The sequence below is a fragment of the Ictidomys tridecemlineatus genome, chromosome 13 (genome assembly GCF_052094955.1).
Source record: "Ictidomys tridecemlineatus isolate mIctTri1 chromosome 13, mIctTri1.hap1, whole genome shotgun sequence".
Lineage (NCBI taxonomy): Eukaryota > Metazoa > Chordata > Mammalia > Rodentia > Sciuridae > Ictidomys > Ictidomys tridecemlineatus.
This window is the reverse complement of record NC_135489.1, coordinates 15826510-15854328: the sequence shown is the minus strand read 5'-3', so window position 1 is coordinate 15854328 and position 27819 is coordinate 15826510. Positions and strand designations below refer to the sequence as shown.

Here is a 27819-nt window from a genome sequence, read left to right as displayed (position 1 = left end):
CTGGACCAGTGTGGGAATTAAAGGGCAGAAAACCGCTGGACTCGCCAGAACCATCTCTCCCAGCTGCTCTGGGAAGGTGGTATAGAAAGATTTTAAAACAAACTATCCCGGCCTCCTCTTTCTCCCCATCAAACCTCCCCTTCCAAGACCCACACAAACCACAGCTTTATTTTTTTTGTCGAGCTACAACTATATACATTCTCTCTCTTTTTTCCGTCTCATTAACTCCACTCCCTCAGCCTCCCTCGCTTTTCCAATGATTAAAGTAGCGGGCTTTTAAAAAAGGCCCCCAATTAGCACCTCATCAGCTCCAATTAGAGGAGACAAAAGCAGTGTAAAGATAACTCAATGAGAGGGGCCGGCCACAACATCATGTAATCACTTAAGACAAGCATTGAGCATTCTCTCTGCGACCCACACTGGGCCTATTCACCTTTCTTTCTTCCTTTTGGATGCATTTAAGACTGTTTTGCTGGGAAGACAGGCCTCCCAGGAGTCTCATAATTCCTCATTCAGAGGCTACCTGTTTACAGCTCAGAGAGCCCAAGGACCTAAACAATCCTATATTGTGTGCCCTGGGCTTCCTTCAACTCCAGCTCCCTAATGGCGTATTTTCTGTGGCAGAATAAGTTAAAGGCTGGCTTTATCCTCCGAGAGTTCTCCTTGTACTGTCTTCTAATTACAAGGGAGGGCAACAATGTATTTTTTTTTCAATGAGAGTTCTTTGGAGCAGTTAATTTGGAGCCTGTACTAAATGCCCCCAAACATTAATTAGGGTGGAAGGAACCCTAATTTCCTCAGCGGCTCTCCCCTCCACTTACTTCCCTCGCTTTCACATAGGCCTGGACGAGTCTCCATAATGAAATTACCTCATTAATGCCTTTATTCTTCACAGTAACTCATTCAAAACCGACCATTTAGCTTTAATTGAATGCTGTCAAAAGGAAAAAGGTGCATTCATGGCTTTGATTAGCAAAAAATTTTCCCCCCTGAGGGGCGGACAGATTTAAATTATGAAGATGGTCAGTAGTGAGTTATAATTGGGCACAAGCAGCACTTCAGGGAAGCTTAAATGCTTTCAGAGCCAGGGCTGGCCAGTCTGCGGACTATTAACTATGTCCAGGGCCTTGTTCTCTGTATTTGAATTGATGGCAACTTAACTATAAAAAAAGAAAATGGGGTTTAATTTTTGTTTAATACACAGTGGGGTTCTATTTACCCACAGAGCAATAGCTTTTCGATGAGCTCAGGCTTTGTTCACTTAATAATTTATTATCCGTGCTCTCTAACACGGGCTTTGAAGGGTGCCACGTACGTATTGCTTCCAGGGAAAAACTAAAAACCTGAAGCGCAGGGATCAGGCAAGTGGGTGGCTGATTACACCTTACCAGGGCCCGGGGAGGTGAGCTCTGAGCCACCGTCACTGTTGAAGTCACAGTACCCGGGAAAATTAACTTTAAAGAAACCCTTTCCTCAGTTTTTCTCATGTGCTACAATCATCCTGTGAAGTGGGACTTAGAGGTCAGGGGCCTGGTGACAAAGCAGAAGCTCAGGGGCCTAAGGGAGTCGTTTAGAATCACAGAGGCCAGCGCAGGACCAGAAGCCCCTGCAGTAGAAGCATGAGGTAAAACAGGACACTTTGATTTTTGAAGGCAGAACTGCTTTATGGCAACATCCAGAGGTCAAGTGTGTTTACATTGGCTCCATCTCAAGTTGTATATAAAGGAGACCATCAACGTTACCAGACAGTGCTGGGCCAGTGGCAGTACCTAGGTTACATTATATAAATCGTTGGAGAACATAGGTCCTGAAGTGTCAGTGAATCATGAATAGATGGTGTGGGTCTTTCTGGAACCAAAGTGGTCTCCTTCCTTCATTAAGCAAAAGTTGTGGGAGCAGGAGAGTCACCTTATCTAAAAGACTGACAGAAACATACTTATTTAATTATAATAGTCACACTATTGTAGGCAAGACAGGGCTTCCAGGGATAAAGAGGGAAGAGAGAGAGAGAGAGAGACAGAGAGACAGAGAGCGAGCGAACAAGTAAAACCATATTGCTTGTTTTTCAAAACCAGAAGCAACCAATAAGGCCGATTGGAGGCTCAATGGAGAGCATATGGGCCCTGGAGCCAGATAGTTCTGCTTTAAAAGTGCCACCTCTGCAGTGAGGGGGATACTCGAGTTCTCTCAGCCTTAGTTTCCTTGTTTGTTTAATGGAGATAATAAACACCCCTGTGAGGATGAGAGGAGATCACACGTGAACAATGCAAGCTGCAGAGGGTCGGGGGAACGATGACATTGATAAAAGTCATTCATCGAACCAAAATAAATACCTACCTTGGAAAAGCCCCAAGATGCATTGATTTCTAAATTATTTTTGCATTAATTCATATATTTAATATTTAGTGGATAACTATTTGAAAACCATCAGATACTAAGCATGCCATTTAAAATACTCCAGATATTTCTGAGCAAAGTTTATATTTGGGCCACAAACATTGAACACAGGTAGCTCTGATCTTGTAGAAAGTACCAGCAATGGGAGAAAAGTGTACTTTTAAATCAAATCATTACAACCCCATCAGAGAATCGGCATGTACTCCACCTCCTCTTCATTGTCAAACCCAAACATATTATTTTCAAACAAAATAAAACAAAAAACCCCACAAAACCTGTTTTCTTCATCAGCAAGGCAAAATATTTCCCTTAATATTGTTTGAGCAAACGATACATCATGTCTATGTGAGAACCAGTGTTTTTCCAGTCTTTGGTCAGAATTTGCTGGGTTGGGTCACTGTTGCAAGTGCCACTGTGTTTTCTCCATCAAGACTTTTTGCCTGACTTTAAAACAGGAAAACACAAGCAGGCTTTGGAAGAGCTGGGAAATCCAGAGCCTGCTCTCATCTTCCCAGGGAAAGTCTCTTTTGTGATGGCTACTGAATCCCTTTAGCTCAGGCAGCAGAGTCACCCATTCGTCCTGTGTATAGTGCATGTATGTGACTGAGAAAGGAGAGGACCCCAGCAGCTGGCTCGGCTCAGAGCCTTCCTGCCTCCATGACATGATGGACAAGGTCATGTGAACAACATGCCTGCTTCAATGCAGGGCCATCTGCAACAGGTACCCATGGCAAGCCCCTGTCCCCTTTCCCTATTCCAGAGTGCAGCTGTTAGATAAGGCCTTGGGCCTTTGATATAAAAGAGACTTTGCAGAATCTAATTATGCCCTTCTTAATTGAGGAATTTCTGCTGTCACATCAGTAATATCAATAAACTACTACACCAGAGGATTAAGTCCTGGCAATGTATTCCATCTAGATTCCAGGCTGCTTGAAGGGCGCTGGAAAATGGATGCTGTTGCAAGAGCACACTCTTGTTCCTCCTCCCCCACAAAATACAGTGAGGTCCTCACCCCAGTACGTCAGACTCAAACCTTATTTGGGAAAAGGGGTGTTGTAGATGTAATTAGTGAAGGCGATATCCTAATGGAATAGGACGTCAATTCAATGTATTTTGACATATATTTTCCGAATGTAATGATGTCCTTATAAAAAGGGAAAATTTGGGCACAGAAGCAGACACACATGGACAAAGGCAGGGTGAAGATACCTGGGGGAAGTTGAAGGATATGTGTACAGGCCAAGGCACACCAAAGATTGCTGGAAAACCAGAGACCTGAGGAGAGAGGCCTGGTGCAGATCCTTCTAGTGCCTTACTGGCCCTGCCCACACCTTGATATTGGACTCCTAACCTCCAGGACTGCAAGACAATAGAGTGCTGTCTTTAAATCGCCTGGTTCATGGTACTTTATTTTGGCACCTCTGGAATACAAATATAGGCTCTATGCAAATATCTTTAAAATTGACTCATTAACCTTGTTACAAGTAATGGGCCATACTCTTAGGTCACTGTGATTATTAGTAATATGGCAATGTATTACATAATTGTGTAGTATTTTCTTATTAAAGCAATATATATATTGTCTGTACAGCTGTTTTTCTTTTAAAGACCTTCAAAGCAATAACAGCTTGGTCAGTGGTGGGAAGGTGTTAGAAAAAGGTATTTCTGAGCACTCCTCTGAGCCCCCCTCCCCCCTCTTCCTCTGTACCTCTGTCTAATGCTGTATCTATAGCTGCTTCATTCTGTGGTGTTCTTGACCACAGAGAACTCCAGATGTCAAGGCAACCTTCTCGCTCTGAACAGGAAGTCATAATATCTTAGTGGCAAAATGAAGATAGCATGTACTCTTCAAAAAGTAGGAGACATTATATACCTGGAGCACAGGCATATTGAGCCTTGACTGTGACTAGGCATGAAATGATAGGCTTGACGTATATTTTCTCAATTTAATCCTCTAAACATCCTATAAAGACCCTGCTATTATTGTCACACCCTTTTAGAGTAGCGGACACTGAGGCACAGAGTAAGAATTCTAAGTCACAGTAAGTTAGGATGCAGCACAGTGAGTTGATGATTGGGACTCCAGAGCCATGCTCCTCTGTCCAGAGACACTGGCTCCTTTCTACCCCTTGTTCTGGATGAATCAGAGCTGAAAGTAACACCTGGGTTCCCCACACTGTTTGCTTCTCATGATATATATATATATCATGCAGTCAGGGTAATAGAGAGGTAGAGCAGCATCTAGTGATGATCAAAGGGTGGTGTGGAAGAACACTTTAAGGTTTTTGTAAAGTTCAGACAAATTTAAAGTACACATGGTTTGAACTTGCATGAGCACCAAGCCATGAACTTTGAGTGAGGCTTTAGAAAACATAGGCTACACATACCCAGTGTACTTGGACATGACCTCTTCCAGCTCTGAATTACCACGTCACCTTGTGGGTTCCTTTAAGCACAGTCTGACTTGGATACTACCTAATTATATCCATAAATTATCTCCCCTAAAAGACTGTAAGCTCCCAAAGAGTAGGACGTCCTTCTATTTTTGGGTTGATTTTTTTTTCTTTTCTTTTCTTTTTGGCCTATAATTACCATTATTGGTGTCTTGCCTAAATTTTTTATTCCTAACTTTTCTACATGGTTTACATGTTTGCTTTTGCTAAAAGCCAAGGACATCTCAAGGGCAAGTACAAATACATAGGTAAGTTCTTATCACCACTTCCTCTCTGGCGTACTGGCCAAATGAACTTCCACTTCAAAGCCACTTGTTTCTAGCAAAACCCTCCTGGACCTGGGATAATTTCCTTCTTTGGAAAGAATCTGAACTTGAACTTGAACTCTGCTGGAAGTTTCCACAATATCACTCAGTGCTGGGCATGTCGTGGGTGGTCAATAAATGATGGCTGTATTGAGAGGGATCAGAGTATGCCATTGCAAAATAGGTTGCTTTGGCATAAGGATTGTTTTGAGTTTAGGGCAATTAGCTCTCCCCTTTTTTGCCTAAAAGTAGGGCATTAAATTTCCCTTTGCACAGGTGCCATGTGTGTTACTCAGGAGTCTCCTTCTTTTAGAAAGGGAAGAGAACTGCTCTGAGACAATGCTTATAACCTGCCAGGATGCTTATTTGCACAGAAAACCTCATTAAATGGCCCTTAATTACCATACTTTTCTTAGTAACTGGCCCATAATTTACACCCCACACCCTCCAAAGTTCTCACCCTCTTTCCTTTGTCTCACCTCTTCTCTACTCTTTATCACTCTTTGTTAAGATGGTATATAATTTCCAAATTCAGCCTCCTCTTTTAGTTAATCATCCCTGAGTTTTCCCACATCTAAGAGCACTGCATGTTCAAACAAGTTGTTTTCCCCCTCTTGTTAATGTCTTTTTTTGTCAATTTAATTTGCAGAGCCCCCATCACCAAATATGAACAGTTATAGAGAATGATCTTCCTTTCCTACAGTATAAAATATGGTTTAGCATAGGATAGTTAAAAGTTGTACAGTCAGCACAGCAGTGATAACAGAAAAGTTGCACAGTCGTGAAGTTCATATATGGTCCATGTGACATAGAAATACCATACAATCAGGGTTGAGGTAGTACTTGTCAATAACATTTGATGTGAATTGCTTTATTGGAATTCATGGTCCTGATCTAAACAATGAAAATAAGGAAGCCAGTCACCATTTAAAAAATACCATATTCATTTCACAGAGGTTAATTTTCTGGCAAATAAGTAAAATTGTAAACCTTAAAGGACATCCATCTCTTTCGATTACTTCCCCATTTGATTCATCTTAGATTGAAGCTACATGGGAAGGAAAACTGGACTCAAGCCCCTGCTCCTACCCGCTTCCTTCTCTGCTGTATCTGGTCAACTCTAACAAACACTACTAATGACCAGGTTATATCGGCATTACATGGTCAAGTAGCCCATTCAGTTTGCTCAAAAGAGCACAGACATAATCAAGCATTTGGCTGAATGGACAATTCACACTGAATAGGGCAAATATTTGGATTCAAGTATAGGTCAGCAGCAACCAATTGAAATATTGATAAAAGAAGCCTGTGGGAACTAAATGTACATAAAAGAAAGAAAGAAGGACAGAAAAAAAGAAGTTTTTTCAAGGGTCGAGGCAGGGCAGCAAGACCATAGGGGGCGATTTGTCTACTCTATGAGGAGGTGGGTGGCTTAGCTGGCCAAGGCAAAGCCTGGCCGACAGCCTGCTATTCTAGCCGCAGAGAGCAGTGTGTTCAAACTGCATTGTTTGTTTCCAAAGTGGAATCTATAATTTACCATGAAAATACCACGAAACTCTCTAACAGGAAACTCCTCGCCACCCAACGTTATTTAAAAAGAGATTTAGGCTGACATCTCTTTGTGGCTTTTCATATTGCCCTATTCAGACAGCAGATCTCACCAAGGTTGGTTTTGTTGACTCCAAAACACCCCCAGAGCACTCAGGATTCCCGGGAAACTCCTTGTCTCCAAGCCCTGTCATTCACTCATGACACCTAGTTAGCAAATCTGTACCTCTGTTTCCCAAAGTAAATGCTTGCCACACTCACGGTCCATTTATAATGCCTGACTTTATGGGTGGTTTGATTCTCAAGCACCCATTCTGCCCATGGGCATCAATGCTCCCCGTGCCATGCTCAGCCACATCCTCTTCCTCCTAGAATGGGCAGAAGTTCAAATCTCTGCTGTAATCAGAATACTTAGCTTTCTTAGCATTTCTATCTCCCCAGTGTACCCAAGTCTCCTGCACAGGGGAAGCCAATTTCACCAAGTTCTTCTTTTAAAACCTTCTGTGAGGGCTGGAGTCACGGCTCAGTGGTAGAGCAATTGCCACTGATTGTGTCCATCTACAACTAAAACAAACAAAGAAAAAAACCAAACAAAAATAAAACATTTGTGAGCAGTGATGCTAAATACCTGCTGCTGCTCCCAGGGCTTCCCCAGGCTGCCCTCCACCTGAATTGCCTTGGAATTGCAAGGCAATTTCAACATGGGGCTTCTGCTTATGCCCCCACTCTCAAAGTTCTGTGGAACTTGGAGAGTTGTGGCTGATCATATGGCATTCAGGGTTTCCTCCATGCACAGGAAGATTCTGCCCCTAGTCTTCAACTCTGAGCACCACGATGGGCTTCAGAGAAGAGAGAGAGGCCATTCTGAGCTTGTTCAGCTTCCTGTACAAAAGGAAAAGAAAAATGACCTTTCAGCCGTAGGCTATTCTTGAAGGAGATAGAAATCTTGAAACCAAGCCAGGTGGTGGTGCAGACCTGTAATCTCAGCAACTCAGGAGGTAGAGGTGGGAGGGATCTCAAGTTCGAGATGAGCCTCAGCAATTGAGTGAGACTTCAAGCAACTTAGTGAGACTCTATCTCAAATAAAAAATAAAAAGGACTGGGGATATGGCTTCATGGTAAAGCATGTCTGAGTTCAATGCTCAGAGTGAAAGAAGAAGAAGAAGAAGAAGAAAAAAAAAGCTTAAAACCAGTGAAAGCCACATGGAGTATGCAATTAAACTGATGAATTTCCTCCAAAACCCAGGTTAGAAGCACTGGTTTTCGTAGAATTCTATTAATCAGGTCTCTTTATTAAACCTGGAGTTTTAGCCCTACTGTGTAAAGAGAACTGATATTTAGAACAAAGCATGTAACGTCCTGTAGTGTTGTGTTCAGAATAAAGTGTTCTGTACATTTTTTTGTATGTTTTTTTTTCTGTTATGGTATACCTGATATTTATCTAATAATCAGAATATTTAGTTTACTCACCAGCCCTACATTCAGAAAATTCAGACAACTATTGTTCTTGTTTTGGAGTAAACAGTTATTTGAATGCTAAATATAAGAATCTTGCTCCAAACCACAGGCTACTTATTGGAGAAGGTCAAAGAGGTTGGGTCACATGTGCACACAGAGCTGTCTCTTAAAAGACTATCAAGCCTGCCACCCACACATGTAAATCCTGCGTTGTGAGAAGCCCAGACAAGAGGAGGTGGATGAGGAAGTAAAACTCATGATCTCTTTTTGAGAAAGAGCCTGAGTCTTGGAGGAGGCAAACACCATAGTGAGACTGCGAGGACTGAACCAGGCAGACCTAGTCAGCAGAGGTGGAAAGCACTGGAAGAGGTCCTGTGGGCCCTAGAGGGGGGTCTCAACAGCCAGAAGAGCAGTGGGACCTTGCAAAGACGAGGAATCAAGAAAGGTGGAGCCCCTTTGTCCATCCTATTCCTTCGGGGCAACACCCTATACAGCTCTGTCTTACCTGAGCTCATTGGACACAGTGTGGCCTGAGAACAGAGATGACTCTCACAGTTTGCTGATTTTATTTAAGAAAGAAAGTACCATGCCTTATCAATTTCAAGATGCTTTGGATCTTAAGACACCCCCCACCCTTCTTATTTAAGTATCACTAAAATAGAAAAAAGCATCACCCATTAAGCCATGATGCAGTCTAACAGCCCTTGCAAAGCACTAAATGACGTCTCTGGCCCTTTATTGCTTTGACATTTCCTGAGTTTATTCTAACGATTTCACCATTTCTTGACCTTCTGTTGCATTTCTTGGAGTGTGGTAAGCAATTGCCCTGTACCTCAGTAGACCAAAATGTAGCTAGCTCAGCTCTACTTGCTTATGGGTATATGCTTTTCTTGGCTTTTAAAGTAATGTGTTAGAGAATATAGAATTATGGTCATATTCCCATTGAAAAATATTCGCTCTACTAAGAGCACATCCATGTCCAGCTCTTTGAGTCCTGTGCCTTTTTGGGCACATAAAACAATAACTTTATGTTTCAATGATGAATTAGAGGGGAATTTTTCTGAAGCACTTGAAAGGGCAGCTGCCTTCAACTTGCATGCACCAAGGCTGCCCTTAATTCAATGGAAGGGAACAACAGAGAGGAAGCCTGCAGACGTGCAGGTGATGGCAGCTACATCAAGACTGCCAGCTGGTCAACCACCAACTGCAAAATGCCTACAATTTGTTAAGACACATCCAGAGCTTTCCAGTGGGAAGATGCATTCAGTGAGGAGGGTGGCTCCATGCTGTGTGTCTAAGGCACTAAAGTGACTGCTCTCCTTGGGGCTCATGACAGGCTGTGTTCCTTATGCAGACTGGAGGGATGGGAGCCTCAGGGAGGTCAAGGCCCTGCCCAGATCACACTGTCTATGGGTGGTGGGAGAGACTGCAGAACACAGTTCTGTGTGGCTCTTTCTACATGGCACTCACAGGGAATCTTCAGTCCTCTAGGGACAAGAGACATGTCCTGGGCAACAGAAGGCAGAAAGTTTTCTATCACTGTCATGAGATACATAAGAGTGGAATATGTGTCAGAGGGCCCAGTGCCTTGCTGCTGGAGGGTGTAAGTAGAAGGGGTGTGTCCCCATTGGTGAGCAGTGTTTGGATCTGCTGAGATAGGGGAGAAGAGCCAAGATGTGAGTGGAGTGATGGTGGTGGGGGCACAGGCCAAGCAAAGGCCTAGAAGCCGAAATAGAAATCAAGGAAGCATCCAGTCAGCCAGAACTGGGGATTCGCCAACACAGATTTCCCTGTTCAAGTGCCTTAGAAATTTATCCTAAACATCCATAAGAGGAACTGTGAAACAAACCGCTTCTATTCTTGGCTAGGTAGAAGCACAGAGGGATAATAATGCAAATATCCCTGTGACCTCCTCTACCGACAGGACTAGTTTTTGCCAGAACATTTTCTGGCCAGTAGGGAGGGCCTGATTGATCACTTTTTATAAGATGAGAGACTTTGGAAATACTTCTGTTCTTCCCCGACTGTCTCATCTTCAATATTCAAAATTTTTTAGATTGTCAGTAATGATGGCTCAAGAAATGTTCTCATTAGAATTTAAAACAATGCACGGGCCGGGCACAGTGGCCCACACCTGTCATCCCAGCAGCTCTGGAGGCTGAGGCAGGAGGATCACAAGTTCAAAGCCAGCCTCAGCAAAAGTGAGCCACTAAGCAACTCAGTGAGACCCTGTCTCTAAATAAAATACAAAAATAGGGCTGGGGATGTGGCTCAGTGGGCAAGTGCCCCTGGGTTCAATCCCTGGTACAAAAAACCCATCCAAACAAACAAACAAGCAAATAAAAAAAAAAATAGAAACAAAAAAAGCACAGGGCTTGAGTTTTCTGTCATTTTACTTAAAAGGGAGTTTGATTCATATTAGTTAAACTCTTATGTGTGATTCTGGTATAAAGTCTCATCTGGTATAAGTCTCATCTCCAAATAAGTTAAATAATAAAATTATTTTACAGAAAGTAAAATAAGCTTAAGTTTTTATTTGAAAATGTGATAGTACAAAGTAAAATAGACTTCTACAGTCATAACTGAGTGCCAAGAAAAATCTGAGAGGAAGATGGCCGATGAATGAGTTTATTGGGTTCTAATCTTAAGGTAGAAAGCCCACGTTGACTTCTTTGTTATTGTTCCTTAATCCAAAAGTCAGCTTAGGAGGAGACTTTAGCATTAGGCACCTTGACCTTCATGGATAAGCCGAAGCCTGCTCTTGCCAAGAGAGGAGTGCGTGAGTTACAGAAAGCATCTCTAGTGTGAAGAATTCAGCCTTTTGGTAAACTTCCAGATTTCAAAATAGATTTTTATATAGAATTGAATTTTCTGAGATGACACTGCCTCTCTAACCAGTTCACCTGGACTAAACAGCCCCATGAATGTGTCCCTAAATGTGCTTATTAAAAACAGAACAGTGGCCTCATGACAACTAGGTACAAGCTATTTTAAGATGGAAAAATATTAAAAGTTTGAATTGAGGGTGCAGGCTTCCTATCATTATCATTCCTTTTCCATGCGAGTCAGTGACTTCACATTAAACCTAAGTGTATGTAAGGAGTTAACCGCTCCACACTGAACTTGTGTTAAATAATCCCACCCACTTAGGGAAGAAGAAGATGTACAGTGGTAGAAGCTGGGCACCAGTTCACACGCCCAAGTCGGTGAAGACTAAAGTAATGCCCCATGTTGATTTGGTTATTTTGATATATGATGAAAAAAAATCTTTGGGGAAAAATAGTAATTCTTTTAACTGGAAGATCACAGGACATATCCACCATATTTTTCAGGACAAATAGTTTTTTTACTGTGGGGAAAATAGGTTTAAAATTATACTGTATGGTCTTTGCATTGAGGTTATAAAGAAAAGAGTCTGTAGAGAAATCTACTAAAAATATACTTTGTCCAGATTAGCGTTCCTTTGGGGAAAAGAGATCTGAAATAGCTCCAAAGCAGTTTACCCATCAATCAAACCTCCTCTCAAAGGGGACTGCTGGGAAGCTGTGGAGTGTGGTGGTGAAGAAAAGTCTCCTTGGGTTTTGGAGGGAATAATGTTAAACATACTTAAATGGCTAAGTTGACTTGGTGCAGTTAAGAATTACACTTGTCAGTTTTAACATTGCTTTTACATCTGAAATAAACTTATGCGTTATTTAAAGAAGGCAATTTATTTCAAACATCTTTGCTTCCCCTAGTAAGTAAATAAATTTAAAAAGAAAATAAAAATACTGGAGTATTTGCAGATCAAACGATTTGTCTGAGATAGGCTTTAAAATAGTTCAGGAATAAAAGGAAAACAGGCATGTGGAGGTGAATGAAACAAGTTTGGCAAAATGGTAATTTCTGAAGTTGGGTGGTGCTGTCCATGGGTTTTTATGTCTGTCTTTCTACTCTTGGGTGTATTTGACAGTGTTCATAATAAAAAGTCAAAAAAGAATCTACTGGGGGGCTGGGGATGTGGCTCAAGCGGTAGCGCGTTTGCGTGGCATGCGTGTGGCCTGGGTTCGATCCTCAGCACCACACACAAATAAAGATGTGTCCGCTGAAAACTAAAAAATAAATATTAAAAAATTCCCTTTTTTTTTTTTTTTAAAAAAAAGCTACCTAAAAAAAAAAAAAAAAAAAAAAAAACCGAAAAAGAATCTACTGGGTCTACCTTTTATTTTTTAGGCTAAAATCTTGTAAGAAACTCTGCTTTCAGCGTTAGCCATCTCAGGATAGGGTTGTCCAAACGTGTTACTCTGTCTACCAACATCAGCTACCTGAAGCTTGTTTCAGTGCAGCGTTCCAGATCCCCTGCCCCCCAGCCTGTAGCTCCCCACCACTCTGGAATATCCGGGGAAGGACCCATCGTGTTCTGCAGAAAGTTCTGGTATCTAATAACGTTTGAGAAACACTGTTGCCTTCAACCGAGGCACTTCACGGGTCTTCGAGACCCATGACAACATTCTTTCAGTGGCCCTATTTGCCTTTCTGAAGTTTCAAGAGGGGCTCCCCAGTTGAGATTTGGGGGGTCAGCACGTGTTTTCCTTGGGTATATATTCGTTTTATTCCATCCTCCTCTCCTTTCCTTGGCTTTCTCTTTCTTTCTGGGTTGGAAGCTGCTTACTGTGCCGTGCTTGGACCATGGCGTGAGCTGCCGTAACTGTCATATAAGCCATGGGCTGAATTAAGTATGAGATCATGTTTTATATTTTGAATCCATTCTGCATGGTGACCATTGTACCTTTGTCCTTTTGGATAAAAGCAGGACATTTGTTCCAATGATCCACCAATTCACAACATTTATTGTGCCAGGTACCACCGTCCAAGTGCTGGAGATTCAAAGATGCCTGCCTCATCCTGGAGGAGATTACGGTGGGTGGGACCCAGCTGTAGAAGATCACCATAACACAGTACATCACAGGGGAGTGACCGTACCCCTGCCAAATCCCTATGAGAAATCTGACTTGTCTAGAAATCATGCTTGCTTTGCCAATTTAACATTTCTACTATCACGCCTCAAATGAGGAAAGAGAATTATGGTTGGATGTTGCAGTAGTTGAAATTTTAAACCACAGAAGGAATTTTAAAGAAGGCCCTAACACCCTCCCCCAACATTGGAAGGGTTACTAGCTCATGAAGTTTAGTTGAGGGTTTGCAGGCCAACTCCTCATTGTTCCCTCTGCATGCATGAATTAACATAAAGAAACAGCCTGGGGTTGAAGGTGGACCCCAAGGATCAAAACTTAATTCTTCCTTCAGAAAGAGCTGAAATGTCATACAGGCGATAACTGAACACTTCTTGGCATCTTTGGTAGAGTACATAGGTGATAGTAGAAAAGCCCTCTGGCTGATCTGTGTCTTGTGATTCAGAAAATGTTTCCTGAATGAAAGGGCCTAACCCTAATGCACTGAGTCTCATATACTCCCTCCATCCCAGGAACATCTTTTCCCATTATAATCCCACACTTAAACATCAGTGATAAAGGAAGTTGAGCTGTATTTAACAAATGTAGATGCATTTAGTGTTCAGGAGAGCATTTGGCTGGTTAATTGAGAAAGTCCATCAAATCACGGACTTTTAAAAGAAGCAACCATTTTCATTTAGCTTAAAGCATAGGAATACATATTTATACCAACTTTGACCTCCAAGCCCGTCATCTTTCCTTTGCATGGGATCCATCAGTTAGCGCTCTTCCTCAAATGTTTTGCACAAATGCTATCCTTAATGCATCAACAATGATTTCCAGTTTTTTTTCTTTAAACTGCCAAACATTGCAACACAATAAAAGTGTAGAATTATGCTAAATTTAAATCATTTTTTTCCTAAACATTTACCTGAATCTTAACTACCTCTGATTTGATCAGAGATGTTTTAGGACTACTTGTTTGTACCATGCTGCTTCAAAGTACTGAGAAGCAGAGTGAGATCTCAGACAGAGGCGTCTTCCTAGTGTACTCATGTTTTGTAAATCTGGTCCATATTCACTCGGCTCCATCATTATACTAACACCTATTCAGGGATACACCTGCCTGGACTGGCAGCTCTGTCCGACTCCTTCCCCATGTCTCTCACAGGCCTTCTGTTAGAATCAGTGCACGTTGAATCTGTGCATCTGCTTCTAGGAAGACTTCCAACCAACAGCACACAAAATAATTCGTAGAAAAAGAAATGATGACTGAACCAAACAGCAGCAAAGTTTCCAGATTTCCTGAGATGAGAACCCACACGAAGCCCACCCTGTGGGGTCGGCACCTTCATCCTTTGCAGTGAGAGCTGTTCAGAGAGAGGAGCCTGCAATCTCCCAGCTGTCTTTTCTTTCTTGGATACAGGGTTGTGCTCTGTTGCTCAAACTGGCTTGGAATAATCCTCCTGCCTCAGCCTCAAGAATAGCCCAATCCAGCCAAGCATAATGGTACATGTCTGTAATCCCAGCAGCCCAGGAGACTGAGGGAGGAGGATTACAAATTCTAGGCCATCCTCAAACAATTGTGCAAGGCCCTCAGTAACTTATTGAGACTCTGTCTCAAAATAAAAACAGGTAAAGTGCCCCTGGATTAATCCCCGTTACAAACAAACAAACAAATAAAAAAACAAAGAATAGCCCCTTCCAGTGTTCTTAAACGTAAACAAAACCTCAGTTCCATAGAATGGACTATGGAACTAAATCAGGAAACTGGACTCCTTGGTTTGCTAACGGCATGTCTGTTAACATAAAAATATGATAATCCCAAAATATGAAAATAGAGGAAAGAAAAAGGAATCTTGGCAACTAACCTAACCATTGCTGTTTTACAAGGATGAAGAGCATTGTGAATTAACTGTCAAGTAACCAGGATACTTGGTTAACTATTCAGCAGCCCAGGGATACCCCTAATTACCAAATAATCCTGCTGGTGTAGAACTAAGCCAGCTCTGTGGCATGGAGATCTGTGTGGCTTTTCTTCTAGGCTTTTCCTTGGTAGCCTGTCCAGATGGGTTGTGGAGGACAGTGGCTCAGGGCATGGACCAGGTGTCCCTTTGTGCCTGTGTTTCCCAGGCTGATTTGCTATGTGGCAGTGTCGGCCCATCCCAGGGCTGAGATAACTGCAGCCTCACCCAGGAACCTAAGGCAGAGCCACAGAGGAATAGGTCTCTACTCTGTTCTCAAGCCAGATGCCAAGTGTGCCAAGGTTTGGATTTTGCAGTGGGAGAAGTTTTAGGCAAACACCTGGAGAACCTGATACTTTAAAAATTCTAGAAGGCAGCTGAAGGTCCTCCCCTCCCTCTGCAGCCCTCCCGGGCCCTCCACCAGCAGTTCTCCACGGCAGCAACACTGCCTCCTAGGGGTGTGTGTGTGTCTGTGGAAGAGGATTATTGACACAAGGATGGGAAGCCTAGAACCTATTTTGCATAAAAACAAAATGACATTTTAAGGCTTTAATCTATAATAATCGTACGCAAAATAAAGAATGATTATACTTACAGTCAGTTGGAATTTTCTTGAGTTACTCACGTACACAATGCCCCTCAAGGTCTGTGGGATACGCCTCCAATACTTAGTCTGTGTTTGTATCTATCACATTTAGGGTGATGCTGGGAACAAGTACTAACATCAGACCACTTCCTGACATCTTCCTGCATAGTTGTATCTGAGCATTTACATGTTGAAATACATATTTACTCTAATGACTCTACTTTCATTTCTTCTTCATATTACTGTTAGCATATTATAGTGATTTGAGTATCACATGCAAGCAAGTTGTAATATCTGTACATTTTAAGATATGGAGGGGCATTAGGTTGAGAAGTGCTCTTTAAATAGAACTTGCAGCCTCCAGCAATTTGGCTGTGCTGGAAAAAATGGAAATTAATTGTATTTTGGATTATTCTGCTGGAAGCTCTGGCCTGGCACGCTGCAGCAACTCAGATGCTGCTGTTATATTGGTCCATTACTAACCCAGCCTCCGGAAGCATGTGGGGTGATGTTTGTTGAATCCTGGAAAGACTAAGGCAGAGCGACAGAGGAATAGGTCTCTACTCTGGAAAGACTGGTGCTAGATCAAAGCTATATAATTGAGGACTGGGTTGGAAAGGGCTGCCTGGGAATATCATATTCCAGTCTTGTGTCCAATCTAGAATATCAATAATGCTTCACCCAGAGAGAGATAGATAAATAAATAAATGAAAGCCAACAAATCTCCTGGATTTCAAAAACTGAAAAATCTTTACTAAACCTGGGTAATTAATTTACACGGTCTTTCTTGAAAGACAGAATGTTAACTGGACAAGAACTTGGGTCCTGAAGAGCGTTCCTACAAGAAATCAGCAGGTGCCTGGCTGCATTGCTAGACTGTCTCACTGTGGGACAGGAGTCTTTGGCTTTAAGCCGGAAACTTCTGTTTTGTGACTCTGCCATGGCCGCCTTCTGCCAGAACCGCTGCCCTTATAGTCTAAACTTCCAGAAGAAATACAGGTTTTTGCTGAATGAAAGTAGCACCGCCCGCGATCTCCTGGGGATGTGACTCTGAGCGGAGGCTCACTGTGCGATTCACCTGCGCCACCTGCCGAGCAAGCTGGGAAGTGCAGAGGCACTGGGAAAGGAGGAGCGGGGAGAAGGAAGGGTCACAATGATTGATAGGACAACTAATATAGCGCACCCGTGGAGCATGTTCTATTATTCCCATTTTACAGAGGAGAAAACAGACTTAAAGGTTCCATTTCTTGCTTGAGTTCACAAAACTGTTAAATGGCATGCTTGACTTTGTAAGGGATTCCCAAAACTATAGAAAGGAAACCAATGTTAAGACATTATGTTAAGCAATTTCACTTTTAATGTCTTATTTTGCACAGCAACACTGTGAAATATGTGCTATCCTGATTTTCAGAAATATCGAATCTGATCCTTAGGTAATTTGTCTGAGGTCCCAGAGTTGATCACCTGCTGAATTCTGCCTGCTTCTCAAGCCTGGTCTCAGAGGTGGAGAATGGAAGGTGGACGCAGAGATATTACACCTGTAAATAATATTACACCTGTAAATGGGACCACAACCTTGTATTAAGTCTAGATTGGCTGCCTTCCTCACCGTTTCCCGAAGAGAAGATATGCCTTGCTTTACACAGCAAAAATAGATGAGAAATGATATTTGCAAATAGAATCTTGTTAAACTGAACTTTGTTCAGGACCTGGGAAGTGCATGATGGGAAGATTCCATGGTAGACTGCTTTGTTGCAGACAAAAATAAAACTGTAACTTAGCTCTTTAGCCTTTTTGTGCAATAAAGAGGACAGATTTCACATTCATTTATATGTTCTCCTTATACAAATGAAAAAATTACAGATAATAAACCATTTGACCTACTTTGCCAGTACACCTCCACACACTGTCTTAGTACACCCTCAAAGGAAAATGGTATGTATTTGCCTAGACCTTTTCTATGCCCTTGCTTTCCTATCCTAAAAATGTTATTACTGTATTAGGGGATATCTATCACTTTTTCACTTCCTTTCTACAAAAGGATCACATCTTTTCCTATCTTAAAAATGATTTACTATATTAGGAGATATCTTTATGTAGATAATGTGGTCTTCAAATTGCTCTTTCTCTCCCTTGCCCCACTTAATGCAATTTGGAGATCTTACCATGTTGGAGCATGTAGACTGGACTCATTATTTTAAAAAAGGATTTTGTGGAATGGAGATACCATAACTGACAAAATTGATTTTCTGCTGATGGACATCTGGGGTGCTTCCAGGCTTGCTCTGGTGCCTGTGCTATTATAAACAACGCTGCAACAAAGGCCACATCATGCATGCCTCTGCACATGCGCCAGGTCCTCAAGGACAGATACCATGAGGTGGACTTGCCAGGGAGGAGGGTGTGAGCATTAAAAATACCAATACAGACCAATGGCCCTTCCAATGTGCATGTACTTACTAGGGATACCTACCTGTTCCATTTTCTTAACCAACTCATCACTTTTAAACTTTGGCATTCCTTTGAAGATCACCTTAATTTTGAAATTTGAATTTCTCTGATTCTTACTGAGCCTGAGTATCTGTTCTAGTATTTATTAGCCAATCTTTCCCTTAATTGCCTATTATGCCCTTCTTTCTATAAAACTCTGTCTTATTGTTACATAGAATTATTTCATTGAAATAATAGTAGCAAATTTTGATATAAATTTAAATTTTTCCCTATATGATTTAGTTTTGGGGTTTGACTAAAAATGTTCCACATTCAGCCAAATCATTACAGATAGGCTTTATATTTGAGTTTTTATGTGTATGTTTAATCTAATTAGAATTAACCGGTGTTAAAGGTGTGAAGGACCAAATCTAGTTTTTCAAAATGGAAAGTCCATACCTAAACATTTGTTAATGCTTTGATGACTTGAATTGCTGACTTCATTATGAATTAAATTTCAACATATAGGTTTTCATTTCTGATACCTATTTTATCTTTGAATGATTTTCTATTTATACACCTATTGGAATAAAAGTACATGCTTTTAAATATGGTGCCTTTGTAATACATTTATGACATTTTAATATTTAATAGGGCATGGGGTAGGGAGGGGAACATGGGAGGATTCGATGAATTCTAGGTAGGGAAGAGGGGAGGGAGGAGGGGGAAAAGGGGATTAGCAAGGATGGTGGAATGTGATGCACATCATTATCCAAAGTACATGTATGAAGACACGAATTGGGTGTCAACATGCTTTATATACAGAGATATGAAAAAATGTGCTGTATATGTGTAATAAGAATTGTAGGGCTGGGATTGTGGCTCAGTGGTACAGCACTCGCCTAGCACAGACGGGACCTGGGTTTGATCCTCAGCACCACATGAAAATAAAGGCATTGTGTTGTATCCATCTACACCTAAAAAAAAAATAAATAAAAAAAAGAATTGTAATGCAAAAAAAACCAAACACAAAGTACATGTATAAAGACATGAATTGGTGTGAACATACTTTATATATAAAGATATGAAAAATTGTGCTCTATATCTGTAGTAAGAATTGTAATGCATTCTGCTGTCATATATTCAAAAAATAAAATCAATTAAAAAATAATTTAAATCATTAACAATATTTAATAGGGCAAAACTTTGTTTTCAAAATCTGCATGGCCACTTTTGTGCAGCTATTTTAAGAATTCTAGAATGAGTGTGTTAAGTTATAAGAAAAGCCTGTTGAAAATGTTTGGGGTTGTTTCAAACTATAAATTAATTTTGGGAAGACAAAATTTACAATATTGAGACTTTCTATCAAAGAGTATGGCATTTGTAATAATTTTTCTAGCTTTTTAAATGTTCATTGGGAAATTTTATAAGTTTCTACAAAAGGATCACATCTTTATCTTGTTAGGATTATTTCTGGATCCTCTATCATGTTTGTTGCTATGTTGCATAGAAACTTCTAAGAATGAGTTTCTAATTATTTATGTCTGGTACATGGCAAAACTGTGGATGCCTGTATTATGATTTAGTCTCTGGTTACTTAATTGTAATCTCTTTTTGTTGTGACTTTTAAAAATAGACAATTGTATATTCTGCAAATAGTGTTACTTTTGTCTCTCCTACATTTGCATCTTTGGAAATCATGTTATTTGATTTTACTAGGGGGGTTGTAAGGTTGTCTTTTTTTTTTTTCCAATTTAATTACATCTGTTTGTCTTCTTGGATCTGAGAAATGTTGCCTTTCAGCAAATCAGGAACATTCTCTGCCATTATCCCTTTACATATGGCCCTGCTACTTTCTAATTGTTCCATGTAGAATTCAATCAGTGTCTTTTAGACCTTGTCACATGGCCCCACACAGCTCTTCGTATTTTTCTTTTTCAACTTCAACTTGCTTATTTTCTTTAAACCTCTTTCAGTTCACCAATTTTGCTGTAACTCACCTGCTGTTTGAACCGTCATTTTGATGGTAATTATCTTTTCCATTTTTAGATGTGATTTTGCTCCTCTTTCAAATATGACTGATCAAATTCAAATGTTCCAGGTTCCTCTTTGTATTTGTAAAGACTTTTTCCCGAAATCATATTAAATGCACTTTTTTTTTGGTACGTAAAAATTTCATCTGTGTTCTCTGCAGTTGTTTTAGCTCATCAGCATTTCCATCAACTCATTCTTGGTTCCTTGTGTGTTTAATGGTTTTTGACCAGGGGCTGATGTTTCTTGGGAATTTACTTGTGGGACTTTTGAGGTCTGGGTTTAAAATAAAGTATGTCCATCTGGAAGAATTTGCATTCACTTCTGCCAGATGCTTGGAAACTGTCCACCTGACTGGGGTCATTTGAAAAAAAAAGTTCATCTCAGAGCGCTTCAGAAGTACCTTGAATTGAGCTGGTGGCAGTGAGGGTGCCTCTTAACTAGTTTTTTGTTGGATACTTTCTCCTCCAGATCACCCCTGAGACTGCTGCTCTTTGTCCAGGCATTGGTCCAGGGCCCATTCCAATTTCCTCCCCTGCATTGGTTCCTAGGGCTATTGTAACAAAGTACCACAAACTCAGTGGTTTGAACAGCCCAGTTCTGGAGGTGGAAGTCCAAGGTCAAGGTGTTGGTGAGGTTGGTTCTGAGGGCGATGTAGGAGAATCTGTCTCAGGCTTTTCTCCTGGCTCCTGGTGGCCATGGTGATCTTTGGTGGTCCTTGGTTTGTAGGAGCACCTTCCTGATTTCTGCCTTCATCTTCATATGGTGTTCACCTTGTGCGCCCATCTGTGTCCACACTTGCCCCTTTTCATAAGGACATCAGTTAGATTGGATGAGGACCTCATCTTAATTAATCTGTACTAACCACACTATTTCCAAATAAGGTCATATTCTGATGAAAGGGGGGCTAGGCTTTTAGTATATGAAACGTGATAGTCATGATTTAACCTATAACATCCATGTTTTGCTTCAGGCTTTGTTTCCAGTCCCTCTGTGCACGGTCTACTAACAGAGTCCCAAGTGACGAGGGACCATCACATACCCAGGGATAAATGACAACTCAAATTCTGACTTGCTTTTCTGCATTTATCATCTGACTTGCAAATAATCTCCTTGGTTTTCCACCAAGTTGACCATGCACCTAAAATGATATTTTAAAAATTATATAAATCATGTCAAAGTTCACAAAAAGAGTGGTCTTCTGAATACTTAGACCAAAATATTCCTGAAAATGGGAACCCTTTTTGATATAAGATAAATGCAGAAGTCCTACCTGACTTCCCATCAGAAAGAAAAAAGAATTTCAAATTATTGGTTTACTGTGACCAACATTTTTGAATAAACCTTCCAAATATTTTTCATTATGAGGTACCACGAGATAGGAAAACTAACCAAAATGTAATCCTGGCAAGAATTCTATGTTTTAAAGAAAATATTTAGCAGTATTGCTATACTACTTGAACTGATGAGATGATCATAAAAACTTAGAATTATTTAAATTGGTCTTCTTTGTTCTATTTTTTTAAAAAAATTGAAGTAATCCTCCAATAACTCTTTATCCTACCAGCAAACTTGTAGGGTGATCAACTGAAGATCATCCACCCGCATGTTAGATCCAACCATAATACACAGAGGTGGCTGGATTCAGTTAAGTTTGATGCTTACAAGTTAACGAGTAGTGCAAGGATTTGCTTGCTTCTGCCAAAACAAGGTTTCACAATAATTCAGTTCTCAACAGGAAGGACATTCATGGAAGCATGCCATTTAAAAAAGTGATTTGACTGTTTTCCTCCCACTTTCACTGTGGCATAGCACAGCCTGATCACGCCCTCCCCTCACACCCCCTTGCCTTGCCTTCTCCAGTCTGCCTGGGCAGCTCTGCAGAGTCTCTTTGAAAGTTTTTCTCTCATCTTCACTACTTTCTAAGTGAGATGCATCCTGCAGGATTCTCTCTTTTCCTTCACATTTTCTCCTTCAATTCCCTTCTGAGTAGAGCGTCTTGGTACATAATCATTATTTATGTCCGCTCACATGTTCCCCATGGTCAGAGAGAAGACCAACAGCAAAAGGAGCTTCCTGTTGATTTCTATTTATAGCGTAATACAGGGGTTCTCAAAATGTAGTTCATAGAACTTTTTAGAAATGTGCATGTTTAGGGGCTGGGGTTGTGGCTCAGTGGTAGAGCACTTGTCTAGTATGTGTGAGGCACTGAGTTCTATTCTCAGCACCACCTATAAATAAAGGTCCCAACCATCGACAACTAAAAAAAAAAAATACTTAAAAAATTCGCATGTTCCAGCCCTACCCCAGATACTCTGAAACTCAAATTCTGAGCATGGGAGCCCAGCAGTGTTCTTTACCCTTCTTTCCAGGGATTCTGATACACAAGTTTGACACCATAGGGCTAACATCTCCTTTCCTTTGCTTATTACGTATGTGGGTGTTTGTGTAGTTCCTCCAGACGCCCCTAGGGGTGCTGACAAGCATCAGTCTCTTACAAATGCTGGTACAGGGAAAGCATATCCCCCGAGGGCGAGCAGGCAAGCAGGAAAGTTTTAGCATTTAATTGCCTCCTCTTCCAAGTTTTTGGATGAGAAGAAAAGGAAGTCCGAGAGCAAGCAGCCACTCAGAGCCACTCAGTGCCACAACCAAAGAAAGTAATCTATCTGCAGTCTCCATCTTTACAGAACTGATCGCACCACCTCTGGGGTCTACTATGTGGCAAAGGGCAAGGGGCTGAACAACTGTGTCCTCTCCACTGGAACACATTATGGGATGCTGCCCACCCCAGAACTGAGGCTGAGTCCTGGAGGGTTTCTCATAAGGGTGCAAGGAATTTGGTGATCCTCACTCGCAGAGCTTTGGTCTGCTGCATCAGAGTTTTATCAGATCTTGTCAGGTTCAATGGCAAGTTATGGAAAACTCAAAATGTTAATGTATGTCAATAATTACAGTGGTTAAGAGGACGTTTTTTTCTCTTGCATACAAGGCCAGAAGTTGGCAGCTGATGAGGGCTCCACAGTCAGAGACTCTGCCATCCTTTCCTTCTGGTCACCCATAATGGGTCTATTCAGAGTATTAAATGGCTGCTTCAGTCTCAATATTACATCCAAATTGCAGTTGGCAGGAAGGAGGAATGACATGTTCTGGAAGTCAAACATGGCATTTTGCTCAAGTTCTTTGGTGTCTAGTCACATGACCATGTCCAGTTGCAAGGGAGGCTGGGAAATGTAGTCTTTGCTTTGGATGGCCATGAGTCCAGCTAAAACCAGGAGCTTTATTACTTAGCGGGAGATCCAGAGACTTTGAGGTCCAATCTTAACCACTATCGATTACATGCACATCACTTCTGTGTTTGTAAATCCACCTCAGACTCTCACTTGAGGTTTTTTTTGGCCAGTTCTGCTGATAGATTCACCTCCTTTTTTCTCACTTCTGACTCATCAATTGCAATAAGTCACACGGGTCTGTTGGATGGTGAGGAAGTTTAAAATTGATTATTGTTCACAACTCCCAAGGAACAAATTTTGGAGACTTCTGAGACTGCTATTGTCATTCGGTGATTCTCTGAACGGACTCACTGTGTGGCTTTTCCAGTCAGAACATGAATGTACTCCTCTGGGTCACAGACATGATCAGGATTTATCAAGGATTCCAGCCAAAAGGCTCTTCCAGGGAATGGAGGTAGGCGTGCTCAGAAGCGCCCATATCATTCAATGGGAGGCCTTGTTAACGGCCATGTAGCTTGGCAGCAGCTCTCTTGCCCTGAGTCCACCCATTCTTATAATATCTGTGAGGTCCACACCCACCACAGCTCAAGGCCTTTCCTTCCTGGACCATGAGATCTCAAAAATATTGTCTTACAAATTGCTGACATCAGGCAGCCCAGAGGAGAGTCTTTAAAGCTTGCTCAGCTCTACGTTCCACTGCCATTTGGAGCCACTGTTAATGCTCTGAGAGGAAGTGAGTGTCACAATGAGCAATCAGAAACAAAACCAATAGCTGCAACTGGAGTCTGTTTTTGACAGCAAAGGCATTATGTCTCATACAACTGAGCAGTGCCAGGGAGGTTTTACTGCAGGCCTGTTCCAGGGGTTCCAATCAAGTGGTCTGGGCGCTCTCTGGTCTCTCTTTTCCCTTGCTTTGGTTTCATTCTTGGGCAGGCTTTTTCCACGCAGCAGAAAAGATGGCTTGCTGACATGAAAGGCAGACCCATGGAGTCTTTAACAATATTGAAAGTATAAATGGATGCAAAATAAAACAAGTTTGAGAACTGTTGAGAGACATGCTCATTAATGAATCATCACTGTAGCTGAGATTTCATTCATTCATTTACTTCTTGTGTTCTGGGCACTGCATAGCATCAGGGCCTGAGGCGGGGCCAGCCACATCCCAACCGTATCCAATGGGTTTCCCAAAGACAAGATGTGTTTTGTTACCAGAAAGAGGAAGAATTTCTGCATAGCTGACAACAGAGATAAACTTATCCCATGGTAGGTGCTATTTGTTCATAAAAACCAAAGTTTCTCATTCCCAGTGGGTGAAATTTACTGAGTGGTCCAATGGGACAGAAACAAATAGAACATCTTTAGAATCTTCCTCCTAGAGATCCAAATTCCACCCATATCCCCTCTGTTCAGAGACACATGAAGAGAAGCTGGTATAAATTAGTGGGTCTTGGTGTGTAGAAGGGCCCCGAGGAAAATTCCATGTCAAGATTTGTAGCTTGTTGGGACCTGAAAGAATTCTTTTTATTTGAGCCCAAACCTAATCCTAGTGCTTTTGCCTGTGGCAATGAGGGAGAGTCAGGAAATGACTGTGACAAATTGCCAATGTCTTTGCCCAGTAGAACTTTTTAGAGGAAAAACCTTGCCCCAAAATGGCAGTGAAGAGTGGATAATTCGGCTTCTTCCACAAATCCTGGGCACATGCTATAAGGAATGAAATCAGTGAAACACAGATATGGGATTTCATTTCAGCACATCACACGGCTCTGGTTTCTCTGGGACAGGGCCCATTCTGTACAATGGGGACTTATTCGAGAAAGGGAGATGCCTCCAAAGCTCCCCTGGAGGGAGTCCCCTGCAGCACAAGTGGGCACTACGTCCGAAAACTGGCAAATGATTTAAGTTCCCAAATTTATGCCATTTGTAAATGCTGATTCTATTCTCATTTTGAAAAATGCACATATATATAGAGAGAGAACGTGATAATGGTCTTTGGGCCATTGAAATACTATGAAATGGGAAGCTTACAAACAAGAACCATTTCTCAAGTTCTGGAGGCTACAAGTCCAAAATCAAGCTCCTGGCAGTTCTGATGTCCCCTGAGGACTCACTTCCTGGCCCCCAGATGGCACCATCTCACCACATCCTCACGGGGAGGAAGGGGCTTGCTCGCTCCCTGGGATCGTTCATAAGGGCACGAATCACTTCCCAAAGCCTTACCTCCTGATACCACACGTTCAGGCCAAAGCAGTAACAAATATCCACTCTGCTCTCAAAATTATCAGCTCATAATGCTTTATCTACCTTCCTACCCATAAGATTTAAAAGGTATCAGACAGACATTATACGGTTTTTATAAGGTCTTGAAAACCGTAAGACCCCTATAAAATGTCTTAATGGTATCATAGACTAATTTCCACAAAAATCAGAATTAGATAAGCCTGGCCAAAAAAAAAAAAATCATTTTTTTTTCCTTCCCATCCTTCCAACTGCCCCCAAATGAGTCACCTCAATCAAGAATAATCATGGAGACATTTGGACATCCCCTATGCCAACAGCACAATTTGACTATTGGCCTGAGGTCCAGAGAATTATGAATCTCTGCAGACAAATCCACATGTGTGTGTGTCTCTCTCCCTCCCACTTTGGAACCAAATGGCCCTAATGTTTGGTTTGCCATGAATATCTTCCATTTTTCACTTGCCCTCAGCATTTGAAGGAAATTTTTTGCCGTGTATGGATTTCCTCATGCACAGTGCTAGAGATAACAGTTGTGAAATTCCAGAACAGTTAGCAGAGATGTCTCTTCTGTGGTATGTGCAGAGTTCTGAAGGACAGTGCTCACGGCAACAGATGCTACATCTCAACAAGATGAAACAGGCCAGAGCTTCCAGATCCACAGCTTTGGTGGGCACTTGCCTTGGATCGTAATTGGACCCATGCAGACTAAAAAAGGCTAACTTCGCTTATAAATAAAAAATAATTGAAGTAAAGCCCCCAAGTACTAAAGAATGCATCTCATTTCCAAATGGTTTACTGCAAAGTCTAAATTAATGAGAGAGGGAATGGTTTTTATCTTTGAATTCTCCCCTTGCCTTTTTGGTTGTGGCTCCTTTTGTGAAATCTTACATTCTAACTTGCTGGTCACCTTGGGATTTAAGACCAAGTCTCTCCCCCTCCCCGACCGTTCATTTTAAAAGCTTGGCTCTTCCCTGCTCCCAACCCCAGTGGAGGCCAGGGCTGTGGGCCTGGCTGTTTGGAAGGAAGCAGGGGTCTGGTTCTGAGACTCCTCTGACCTTTGCTTCTATGAATCCAAACTCCTGGAGGGTTGGCAAGAAGCACCAGGTAAAGGGCCAACTTTGGTGGCTGCTGATGTGTCAGAGGGAGAGTCCTTGGCACTGGGCTCCCACTGTCTCCTCTGTGTTCCTTCACAGGCAGGCGGGTCCTTACACAGCTGGGGCAATCTCCCACAGTCCTCTCAAGCCCGTGGAAGGGGCTGCTCTCACCAGACTCTCTCCTCGCTGGAGCGGGTGTTGGTCTTTAAACACAAGCATGTCCTACCTCTTCCAGGCACACAAGCCAAGCATCCCTCTCTGTACTGAAAAGGAAAGCAAGTTAGACATGGAGACTTATGTCAGGCCTTGCTCTAGCAGCAAATGAGAGGCCAGAGTCCTGCAGCTCAGCACCCTCCTCCACACTCCAGAGCACCCCAGATTGTTATGAGCAGCATTTTGACACATTTGGCTGTAGGGTAGGTAGGGACTCATTTGTCATCAAGAACACTATCCTCCAAGGTTGTGTTCACCTCTCTCCCCCAGGTCCTCTCCCCTGCAGCCTGGTCAGCTGGGGCAGTGGTGGTGGAGGCATGACTCAGAACAGGGGCTGCTCCCAAGTCACCCAATGATGCTACCTTTACAATGTGGGGGTCCCTAGTACCTTTCTTTCTCAGCCTAAAACACAATCTGGTTTCAGTAGGGAAACCCCATTTCCTAGGCAGGACTTACAGGTCGCTAAACCCATATCAAAGTCCATACTTAATGCTGAGAGGTCATGGGACAGCTGCCTTCAGTCCCATGTGACCAGGGATTACCCACTAAGGTGGAACTTCCAGTCCAGAAATCGGGGGGTGAGCAGAAAAAGACACGAGTTCCAAAGTTGTTGATTACTTCACAAAGAATTCAAAATAGAAGGTGCTGCGTTATAAAATCTCAGATTTAATCCTTGCTGTGCTCAGATCTTATCCCATGTCTGTGTCCCAGAAGGCCAATGCCTGGGGAAAATTTTATTCAGCACACCCAGATCCAGTCACGTCATCCCAGACTTTCATCCCACCTTATGGGAGCACTTATATGCACAGCCTGTGTCAATCTGCCTGGTGGCACCCCATCTCAGCAGTCAATCAATGGTGAAAGAATAAGCCCTGAAAGAAAATGTATTTGGCTGCTGCTTTGGAAGGCTGCTCTGAAGGAACCTCTTTCTGAAATGTTTT

At 42.0% G+C, this 27819-nt stretch overlaps 1 long non-coding RNA gene across 1 annotated transcript; it reads right to left on the bottom strand.

The window, feature by feature from the left end:
- Window positions 1–446: 446 nt before the first annotated feature.
- On the bottom strand, window positions 447–26620 carry LOC144369772 (uncharacterized). Its single transcript, XR_013429529.1, has 2 exons — window positions 20073–26620; window positions 447–19049 (listed from the first exon to the last, which is right to left on the bottom strand). It is a non-coding gene; the product is annotated as an uncharacterized LOC144369772 (long non-coding RNA).
- Window positions 26621–27819: the final 1199 nt, after the last annotated feature.